Here is a 12149-nt window from a genome sequence, read left to right on the forward strand (position 1 = left end):
ATCAAAGAAAAAAATCCTATTAGTATGATGGCATTAAAAAAAACATACTCAAGAATAAATTTAACCAAGGAGATGAAAGGAGTGTGTGCTCAAAACTGCTAAACTTAGACTAAAGGCTTAACTCGGTGGTAAGAGTTTGTCTGGCCTGTGTGAAGAGGCCTGGATTAAATCTCAGGCTCTATGAAGCCAAAAATAAACTATAAAATGCTGGTAAACAGAATTTAATAAAACAGAAATATATGGAAAGGCATCCCAGATTATTTGTGCATGAGAAGAATTAGTACAGTCAAAAATGTTTATAGTACCCAATCTACAGATTCAGCGTAAGTCCTATGAAAATTTCAATGCCATCTTTCACAAGAGGTATGAGAGGAGGGATCCTAACACACATACGGAACCATAAAAGGTTCTGAAGAGCCAAAGCAACCTTGAGCGAGCGGAAAGCAGCTGGAGGAATCATGATACCTGATCTCAAAATAGAATTCAAAACTACAGTAATCAAACCAGTAGAGTACTGGCATAAAACAGAGAACAGAATACAGAGCCAATACCTGAATAGAAATATTTCTGATCAGGTTATCTTTTTAAGAGGGCCAAGAACAAATAATAAGAAATAGTGTTATGAGGAGACAGCTCACATGTATGATTGAGGTGCACCTTTAATGTCCACAAGGCTCAGAAGTCCTAAAACTAAGCCTTAAGTCAAGATCTCAGTCTATGAAATTCCTAATTGGAGACACAGAGTTAAACTTCTTAATATTCATCTAGACCTTGGATTTTTTTTCTCAGATATGATCCCAAAAGTACCAGTGACAAAATCAAGCAAAGACAAATGAGATTGTGTGCTCCAAAAAGCTCCTGATCAACAAAAGATTAAAATGACAGCCCACAGGACGACAGAAAGACATTTCCAACTCTATATTTGATAGAGGGGTTATAATCCAAACACATAAGGAACTCAATACAAGAAAACAAATAACCCATATGAAAAATGGGCAAAAGACCTAAATTCCTTTCTTAAAATAAGATCCGCAAATGTCCAATAGGTTTGTGGGAAAAGTTCAATATCACTAATAATCAGAGAGATGCACATCAAAAATCCTTAAAGATAAAAATGATGAATTAGATTTCACTGTAATTTAGAATTATGTTCATCAGAAGGCATTATTAAGGTAGTGAAATAGGGCTGGAGAAATGCGTCAGCAGTGAAGAGTATATATTGCTCTTGAAGGGGCCTGAGTTCAGTTCCCAGTACACACTTCAGGCAACTCACAACGGCCTATACCCATATGCAGGGGAATATGATGCCTGCTTCTGGACTTCATGGTTACTGCACTCATTCATACATCTCTGCACTGAGAGGCACACATAGACATAGATAGATAGATAGATAGATAGATAGATAGATAGATAGATAGACAGACAGATGGACAGATAGATGGACAAATGGACAGATAGATGAACAAATGGACATATAGATAGATAGATGATAGATTTGTTTTGAGAGAAAGAGGGGGGTGAGGGAGAGATCTTGGGTTTTGTTTCTTGGAACAGAGTGTCACTCTGTAGCCCAACCTGAGCCTAAATTCACAGCAATCCTCCTGCTTCAGTCTCCCAAGTGCTGAGATTATAGGCACAAACAACTCACAGCCCAAATACACTATTTTAGAGACTCCTACAGGTCAATAAGGAAAAAGACAGACAGCTCAACTTTTGACACGGAGGCAGATTTGAAGAGGATTTCAGTAAGAAAGAGAGCACCCAAGCGGCTCGTGGGCATGTTAGAGATGGTAAGCTCTATAGTCATCACTGATCATGAAAGAGATGCAGCTGTGAATCACAGTGAGCCACGATTACACCTGCGTCAGACTAAAAGGACCAAAACCAAAAGAACTAACAACTGCAAGTGAGACTTTTATGGAGTAAGTTAAGCGCCGTGGTCTTGGTAAGTTCTCAAACAATGAAAGGGCTCATGGCTTAGTCCCCACCTTGTGTGCACTAATACAAGGTGGTGAAAGCCTCTAGAAGGTACGGATTAATGGAAAGAAATTAAGTCATTTCAGCTGCACCCTTGAACAGAATACTGGGACCCTCACCCCTCCCTGTGTCTGGTTCTTGGCCACCATGAGGTGAAAGGGATGTTCTGCTACTTGTTCCCATCATGACAACCCATGTTATCAAAGGCCCGAAGCAACAAGGCCAAATGTAATGATATTTCATTTGTATTTTAATAAATAAAGCTTACCCAAAGTTCAGAGAGAAAAATAGCAACACTGATCAGCCTTAGAGACCAGGCAGTGGTGACACATAACTTTAATCCCAGTATCTACACTAGTTTACCATAGAAACTGGGCAGTAGTGGTGCACACCCTTAATCCCAGAACTTTAGAGAAATATAAGGCAGGAGGAGACAGATCTTACAGATTCTGAGATTCCTGGAGGCAGGATGGCCATTTCGGACTGAGGTAGAGGTAAGAGCCAGCGGCTGGCTGTTATGCTTAATTGACCTTCGGGTTGAACCCCAATTTCTGTCTCTGTGTTATTTTTGTTTGTTTGTTTTCTGGTTTTTCGAGACAGGGTTTCTCTGTAGCTTTGGTGCCTGTCCCGGAACTAGCTCTTGTAGACCAGGCTGGCCTTGAACTCCCAGAGATCCGCCTGCCTCTGCCTCCAGAGGGATTAAAGGCGTGCGCCACCACCACCGGGCCTCTGTGTTATTATTAATCGTGTTACAGCCAAATAGCAATAGATCAAATCCTCTAAAATCACGTGCTAAAACCAATTATTTCTTCTGTTTGGTTTTGCTTTGCTGATTTTTTTGAAACAGGGTCTCGTTATGTAGCTCTGGCTGTCCTAGAACTCACTTTGTAGACCAGGCTGGCCTTGAACCCACAGAGATCTACCAAGGCTGGGATTAAAGATGTGCACCTCCATGCCCAGCCTATTTCTTCTTTTAAAAGTTGATTTTTCTCGGGTATTCTGTCACAGTAACAGAAAGCAGACCAACATAGTTCCATGTATGTTTCCTGAGAGATGGTACAAAGGAACCATTACTGTTAGAACTGCTCTATATTCTGCTCCATGATTATAGGCACATATGAGTATATAAAAAGTCTTCTAGTTATGCAGTTAATATTACGTACTCCACTGTAAGTTATACTTCAACAGGGAAGTAAATGATAAGTAAAAGCATTACTAGACTCTTCACATCTGTGTTCATACAGGAGAGGGACTATAATTTTTTTTCTGTATTAACTTGCCTGTTTGGGGAGTCAAAATTACCAAAGTCTCAAAAATGCAAGAAGGGCAGCTTGCATCCTTAAGTGTCTTCTTGAACGGTGAGAGAACCTCCAGAATCATTGTAAGTAGCAATTCAGTAATGTATACGTCCCTACTGAGTAACACGAAGTTCTGATGTAAGCAGGGCTTAATCCTGTCCTGACTGTTGCCCTGACTGCCGTTCTGTTCTCCACAAATCCCCAGACATCGGAACCTTTCATGTCACACCGGAAATCATTTCAGTCTGGCCTCAAAAGAACAAGCCTAACATTCTAGACCTGTTTTGTTTGGAGAAAGAAAACATAAAAGAAAAAAAAAAGTTACGGATGTGGCTAGCGATAGCAGATAATAGAAGTTAACAAAGGGTTATGGATCATGTTCTGAAAGGGGCTGAAAGGAAAATAAATAAGAACTCACTTGTGTTTGACTCAGTCTATAAGGGAATATTAAACAAGTTCTGTTCAATTTCAATTCTCTTTAATTGTGGCATATTTACTGCACTCTGAATTGTCTTTAATTAAAAAAAGATGAAACAACGTCAAAACACTGGTACTGAATCCTGAAATGATGATATGGATGCCCTGCTCTAATAATTTTGCCAGAAGTTTCCAAGCCCCCGCATAAAGAAAGCGTGGTGTTTAAATACAACCGAAACGTGTGAACGAAGCCCCACATTGTATAAGCTTTAGCTCCTCTCAAGCGTAAGACTTTGAGTGGCAAACTTCCAAAGAAAGTTCAGCAGAATTGGCAAGGCGTGCTAGAGCGGTGCCAAGGCCTTTCACATTGCATTTAATCACAAGCACGCCACAATGAAGAAGACGTTACCCCTACTTAATCATAAAGAACTTAGAGTCGGAGGCTAGGGAGCATGTGGGCAGTCACGTGGCTGGAAGAATCATTCCAGGACACGACTCGAGGTCTCCCCTCCTTGACAGCCCACCCCACTGTCCACTCAGGCCAACAAGATGGCAGAGGCTCCCACTTAATTTGAAAATGAATTGGTGAATGTTGCAGCGTCCCAGAGCAATTAGAGCCATACAACATTGGCTGCAAGGAACACATCTGTATGTCATCCCAGCATCTTGTGGTTTTGGAAGAATTATCTCTCTTCCCAGGATGAGCAAATACCAGGTCTATGACATGCTATGCATCTTCCAGAGGGCATCAACATGTCCCCCTTGTTTCTTCATTTCTCCGACTGTCAGACATAATGAAAACAGATACAGCTTACCAGGACGGGCTTCTCTGTTTCCACCAGAGCCTATAAAGCTTAATTGACAACCAGGAGATGATTAAAAATTAAAGAATGATAAAAGTTAAATGTTTTCAATACATTCAGAGAAACCACAGGTAAATGTAAATCACAGAGATAAGCGGGGAACGGACAGCTGTTTAATGGAAACTTCCATCCCACAATAAATCAAGCGAGCCAAACGTGGAGACTTCCTCACCCACGGCAGCAGTCTGAGGCTACTTCAGTTGCGTTCACACTAGCATTCATTGCCCAGAGACGGCTGATCCAGGGGAGGCCAAACTTGTGGCTGGAGAGTTACGCAAGTCTCATCAGGCCGTGGCCCTCAGAGCATCACAGAGGGGTTTCTGGGGAGGACGGCATGCGAACTCAACCCTGGGAACTCTTAGTCTGATCAACACGCAAATCACTTAGCAATCATTATCATAATTACTGCTAAATTATTGTTGCACTGGGGGATGGAGGGAAAGTCTATTTTTGCACTCTGGTTTCACCGAAGCTTCCAGGATGACTATTTCAATTTCCAGAATAAATAATTTCCTTTCCCACGATTATCTCAGAAACGCCGAGCCTTCCCTTGTGACTTTTAATTCTAGTTCTCTAATCAAAATTTTGAGCGGCCTTGGGCAAGGCATGGAAGTGCTCAACCACTCAGCTCCTTTAGTTGTTAAACAGCAATAATGGTACCTGCTGTCTACAGGCAGGAAGACTGATTGCTTAAAGACTGCCAAACATTTTGAAAAAGCACTAGCTGGTGGGCGGTGCCATCTTAAGGGACAGTGACTGCGAACAGTGTCACTGATTCTCTCTTTTACCTCTTTCCAGAATCTTCTACAGTTTCCTCTGCATGTTAAAGTTCCTCAGTTCCTTCCCCCTTCAGAATACCTGAACCCTAGCCAGCCCATTCACCCACCCTGCTCCGGTGAGGTTGACTGGCCTGCCCTGAATTCATCCATTTAATGTCAACGTATCCCCTTGTCTCAAGCATAAGAAGCCATGTCTGCCTTGGCCCCACTGACTTACCAGTGAGTAACACAATGTCTGGCACATGGAAAAGCATCAAATATTATTTCATTTATTTATTCATTGAACATATTTAGAATCTAGAAAAGTGTATTTAATCACTCCTAGTTTCTGTGGGGGGGGGGGTTTCATTTGCAAAAGAGATCAGCATCCCTTCAGTGTAAGATTTTAGGGTCCTGACTATGATGAGCATCTTCACACTGACCTTGAACTCTTCTGTCCTTTCATTGAGCCACTTGACTACCAAGGTCACTGTGGTGGTCAACTTTATACCATCCTTATCTGGACTATAGTGTCCAGATAGTGTAAGTCAAATGCTTTTCTGAGTGTGTCTGTGAGGGAGGTTTGGGTAAGATTAACATGTAAATGATAGGGTGGGGAGGGTGGGGTGGGGGATGTGGGGGAGTGAGAGGAGAGAAGGGAGAGGGAACTGGGGTTGGTATGTAGAAAATAAACAATAGATAGATAGATAGATAGATAGATAGATAGATAGATAGATAGATAGATAGATAATAAATCTGGGCTCAGAGCAAAGCTTGAACAGAACGGAAGGCTCAACCACCCTCAAGTAAGAGCTCTCCAGCAGACAACTTACCCAAAATGTGAGCTCCTGCTGGTTCCTCAGCTAGGACAGACAGACAGATTCAATTAGTTCCCTCTCTGTTGAGAATGTCATGTCCATTCCAGTGGCTCTTCCTGATTCAAGAAAGAAGTGGAGCTCCACTCCAAACCAGGACAGATTGAGGAACCAAATTAGGGTACCTAAAGAGAGTTGAGTCTGGGTACCTGTCCGAGTCAGCCACTTCACTGACAGGCTGGCCAGGGTCAGTCATGATGGTCTCTTCTTTCTCCACCAGCCTGCAGGCTGGAGCTGACCTACGGCTGATGAGCTGTGAGCAGTCCCTTGGGTAGTCCATGGGTATGATTCAGCTTCCCACTGCCATGGCAGCTCACTGCTTGCTCAGATAGCCAGAGACCTTGTGAGGCTCCTGAGCACCAAAAATTCTGCCGCTCAGCTTCAGCCCAGAGCAGTAGTCTGTGCCAGCTGCCAACGATTCCCTCAGAACAAAACTCTCTGAGCCTGTGTCTAAAGCTTTCTGTCTGTGGTAGATTTCCTCTCCTTCCCCTACTGCGGCCTGGAAAATGAAGTGCCACAGTAGATCTTTGGTTGAGTCCCATGGAGACTCCCTCCATATGTAGGAGACAGTGGGAATCCTGCTTGGACTTCTCCAAGCCCCTGGCAGTGGGACCAGGATCTACTCCCAGTGGCTATGAGGAAGCCCTCTAACAAAAGCACCTTAGGGAGCTGGAGAAATGGCTCTTTGGTCAAGAATGCTTGCTACTTTTCCAGAAGTCCCAGAGGAGTCACACCAGGTGGCTCACAACCACCTGTAATTCCAGCACCAGGAGATCTGATGCCCTCTTCTGGCTTACAAAGACATCTGTACATATGAGGCATACACAGTCTCTCTCTCTCCTCTCTCTCTCTCTCTCTCTCTCTCTCTCTCTCTCTCTCTCTCTCACACACACACACACACACACACACACACACACACACACACATGCATGCACGAATGCACATACACACACTTGCACACACACACCATTTAAAAAAGCAACTTATGGGAGAAAGTGTTCTTTTCAGCTGTTTGTAACTCTAGGCTACGCTCCGTGGTTGCTGAGCAAACACAATGGCAGGAGCTTAAGAGAGCTGGTCATTGCCAAAAGCAGAGAGAGAACGTTGTGAATGCCTGTCCTAACTCCTTGCTCCACTCTTACATAGTCTAAGTCTGAACCTAGGAAATATGTGGCCTGTCAATTACAATAATAAAGAAAATCCCCTTTAGAAAAGCCCATAAGACAACCTGAGCAAGCAAACTCTCGTTGAGATTCTCTTTCTAGTATTTCTCGATATCAAGTTTCTAGTTAATACTAACTGGCATAAGGATGGGGACAGGGGAATCTTGAAAGCTAGAGAAAGACTGAAAATACCTTGCTCGGAAACTTTTACTTTGGAATGTGTAATTGTCTTTCATAAAACTGTCCAAAAATTTAAAAAGAATGCTTAAAACTAACTAAAACAGGATAAAAATAACTTGAGTGTGTGCATGCACTCCAGGTGTGGAGGCACACACCTTTAAGTCTATCACTAGGAAAGCAGAGGCAGGCAGCTCTCTCTTTGAGGTCAGTCCAATCTACACTGCAAGCTCCAGACAGAGTTCTCCCGTGAGACCCTGTTTCAAAAACAGCAGCAACAATAAAAACATTCCTTCTTGGGAATTGACCCTGGAGCATTGGGCCTTTTAGGCAAAAGACTCTACCCCAGACCTTATTATCAGTTTTTTTAAAAAATAAATTGAAATAGAATTATATCCTGCCCCTCTCTCCCCTTCCATGCCCCTGGTAGCACAACTGCAAGGCATGGTGGTAAGCTGTTGCTTTTCTCTGACTCTTATGTCCTGACCTAGAAACATTGTGGAGTACTTTGTATGATGGTTCCCTACAACCTGGTGCCAGAGATGACCAGCAGGCTCTGGGATGATGGTGCCCCGCCCAGGCCAAAAAGTCTGGGAAGGAAGCCATCTGTGTCCTCCACCGGTTCAGGCCTGGAAAGTGCTCAGCAGCTCCTGGTTGATTCAAAAATAGTTTAAGTTTAATCATGAAATAGTTTAATCATAAAAGGGAAATAAAACATTTTTCAGTGTTTTGATCTTTGGCCAGGAACAACGCTATACAAGTTCCAGCTTACTTGGAAATTTTAGAAATATTTTCAATGGGTTTTTGTAAACTCCTTATCTCTACCACCATGAAAATACTGATAAGAAATAGCTTGGCTTCCAAAATCCCATTAGAATAAAGATTTATTAAAAAAAGCTATGCTTGGCTATGTGCAGCAAGATAATCCCTAACTCAGAATTGAGTCTTTTAAACATGTGCTCTCCTAAACGACATCTGAGAACAGGTTGTGTTTCTCACACTAGAGTGGACCAGTGTGAGTTCCATTTCTGTTGCTGCGATAAAATGCCACCAGCAAGGTGACTTCCAAAAGGAAGGGTTTGTTTGGGCTTATGGGTCCAAAAAGACAAGAATCCATCAGGTAAAGACACATGCCAAGTGGCAGGCCTTGTGGCAAGGGCAGGAAGCTGGGACATCAGTTGTCAACCTCAGAGGAGCTGGAAGTGGGCAGGGTATGCACACTCAGAACACACTCCCTGCGTTGTGATCTCTCTAGCACGACCACACACCCACACACCACCACCAAGTGTTTCAACGCCAGATCCACAGGGGACATTTCTCATTCAGAGAACCACAGAGCCTAAATTTTGTTCTTGACTCCCCTCACCCATGTCTTAGTGTGGTATGAAGTCCTTCCTGACAGTCCTTACAGGGGAGACAGCTTGCCCCCAAGAAATGGGAAGTAGTCAGGAGGTCCATCTGCTCAGTAACTAGGACACTAAGGGTAGGCTCGTCAAGGGAGATGAAGTAGCTAGGCTTTTGACCACGTTTATCATTATTCATTCTAGCAACTCTGTTGCCTGTCTATGAAATAGTAATCTTTTAGATGCCAGGTGGTGGTGGCACACGCCTTTAATCCCAGCACTCGGGAGGCAGAGGCAGGCAGATCTCTGTGAGTTCGATGCCAGCCTGGTCTAAAAGAGCAAGTTCCAGGACAGGCTCCAAAGCTACAGAGAAACCCTGTCTTGAAAAACCAAAAAGAAAGAAAGAAATAGTGATCTTTTCTAATTGTCGTATTTTATATGAGATCTTATTCAACTTAATTAGATAGATGCCAACTTCCAGATCCCCAACTAGATGATGAATTTTTCATTAAGAAAATCATATCGTTAGCTGGGCGGTGGGGGTATATGCCTATAATCCCAGCACTTGGGAGGCGGAGGCAGGAAGATCTCAGTGAGTTTGAGGCCAGGCTGGTATACAAAGCAAGCTCCAGGACATCTAGGACTGTCACATGGAGAAACCCTGTATTGAAAAAATATATATTCTTTCTAAATGGCATGTGCATATGCTTGAACAAAATCACTGGCGATACCCTAAAATTGAGTGCCGACATAGGAAGGTCGCCTTGTGACAAGCTGGTCCCTGGGAAGTGACTCTCCATCGCTGACATGGGTTAGCTCTCACAAACCGCAGAGTGCCAGAGTTCAACTCACTGCGGTAAACTAAGAAAACGACCATCTCTTACGATATCAAAAGGGGAGCCTAGTGGCTGGAGAGACGGCTCAGTGGTTTAGAGCACTTGCTATTCTTTCCAGAGGACCCAGGTTCGATTCCCAGCTCCTGTATGTTAGCTCTCAACCCCCTATAGCTGCAGTTTTAGGAGATTTGACCCCCTCTTCTGGTCAGGCACACAAACAACACAAAGACATGCATGCAGGCAAAACCCATACATATAAAATAATTTTTAATAAATAACCAAAATAATGAGATTGGTAACTTACATACAAAAATGGGAATCTATATTTATAAAGGAGTTTGACTGAGATAAATGTTTCAAGACTGCTTTAGTTTTAAAGTGTTCTGTTTGTGAGCAATCAGAAATCAGAAATAAAAGAAACTCTTCGGTTACTTTTTAATTTAATTTTATTTTATTTTGGTTTTTCAAGACAGGGTTTCTCTGTAGCTTTTGGTGCCTGTCCTGGAACTAGCTCTTGTAGACCGGGCTGGCCTCGAACTCCCAGAGATCCACCTGCCTCTGCCTCCCGAGTGCTGGGATTAAAGGCGTGCGCCACCACCGCCCGGCTTTGGTTACTTTTTAAAGCCATGAACTAAGGTGAGAATTTAAATAAAACAAAGATACAAGTAATTTTTAGCTTGTATGAGCCCAGACTATTTCTTCAGTTTCATGTATTTCAAAGGATAAAGGATTATAGCTCACCAAAAAGCAACAAAATTAGCTTGGGATCCTGACCTGAGAGAGAGCCTTTACATACACAGCTCGGGGCTTTTTTGTCAGAGACCAAAGTTTCCCCAATGTCACTTCTATCAGTGGAAGCAAAATGGTCAAATTGTTGGAAGAAGACCATAGATTTTCTGCGGCCAGCCGCTGCCAACACAGCCATGAGTACCACAACCTCAGCTCTCCGCTCACTGGACGGTCAGCTTTCTAGTGGGTACATTCATGCATTCCTTGTCAGAATCGTCCATTCTGTACTTATCTGAAGATAAACCATAGACAATGTGCACTGCTGCAAATGAGTGGCTGTATCTTCTACTCTTGTTACCTTTCCCCATCCTGATGCTGAGGGTGTCAATGTGAAGGAGACCGTAGTAAACAAGATCGATTTGACGTTTAAACCAGGGGAAAAACTAACTAACATGAAAACCAATACTTGGAATCAAAAAATGGATTACCCTTATCAATAAAGCTGCAATCACTATCCAACTTAAACTCAGTTACTGATCAATATGCTGTAAACACCACACACACACACACACACACACACACACACAGACACGAGAGAGAGAGAGAGAGAGAGAGAGAGAGAGAGAGAGAGAGAGAGAGAGAGAGAGAGAGAGAAACAGGGGGGGAACCCGGGACACCCAGCTCAGCATTTGTAAATTTACTACTTTATTAAATGTTTCTTTGACCATTTACTTCATTAATAAAACTTGCTGATGAATGTTATGAAATCCTACCCAGAGAATGAGTTAAACATTTGATCAGATTAATTAATGTAAAATGATTCCTTAAACATATTAACAATACAATACATTAATGGCATGAATTTTATTAATACAATTGGATTAGTAATTCCACAAAAGCCACCGAAAATAAAATAATGATTAAAAGCTTACAATGATTCTCCTTCATTGGTTTCTACTATGAAAGGGCAGAAATTTCTGAACTCTTTAGTGCTTTGAAGGAAGTTCACACTCATTCTGCTTTGTCATCCAATTAATAAGACAAGTTGTAGCATTTTTATTTGATACCTATATACACAAAAATATATGATAAATATATGTCTAGAGCCAAGAGTATGATTTTATAATTGGTGATATGGACTGTTAATACAATAAATTGTGAACTGTTATGCCTGAAAAATTGGCATCTGTTGGGTCTTAGGATGAGCGGGAACTCCAGCGGGCAACAGAAGAGGACATATTCTGTGGGATACGATGTGCAGGATGGGAATCCCAGCGTCACATAAGCTTGGTGGAATTTAGATCTTTGAAGTATTTACCGTGGGAAATTGAGTTCCCCAGTTAGTGTAGGCTCACTTTACCTGAGTTTAATTGAGATACTCTCCGTTCTCTCTCCACACTTATAGATCCAATGCCATCACTCCTTCCTTGTACATTTTCCCCACTGTTGAGGGGAAAAATAACAAGACTGGTGGGAAATCGGGAAAACAAAATCAAGGGGACAAAGAGGAAATACTGAAAACAATAAGGGAAAGTTACTCGTTCAACACACCTCAGTGGTCTACTGTGTATCAAGCACATTTGAAGTCATCGCCCAGTCATAGGAAATTGTGAATGCTTCAAGTATTTTTAAAGCATTCACTGAATCATTTTTAAGTTTGTAAATACAGTGGGGGGGGGAGGTTGCTTCGTAATGACGAGTGTATGAAACACG

This window comes from Microtus pennsylvanicus, chromosome 16 (genome assembly GCF_037038515.1).
Source record: "Microtus pennsylvanicus isolate mMicPen1 chromosome 16, mMicPen1.hap1, whole genome shotgun sequence".
NCBI classification, from domain to species: domain Eukaryota; kingdom Metazoa; phylum Chordata; class Mammalia; order Rodentia; family Cricetidae; genus Microtus; species Microtus pennsylvanicus.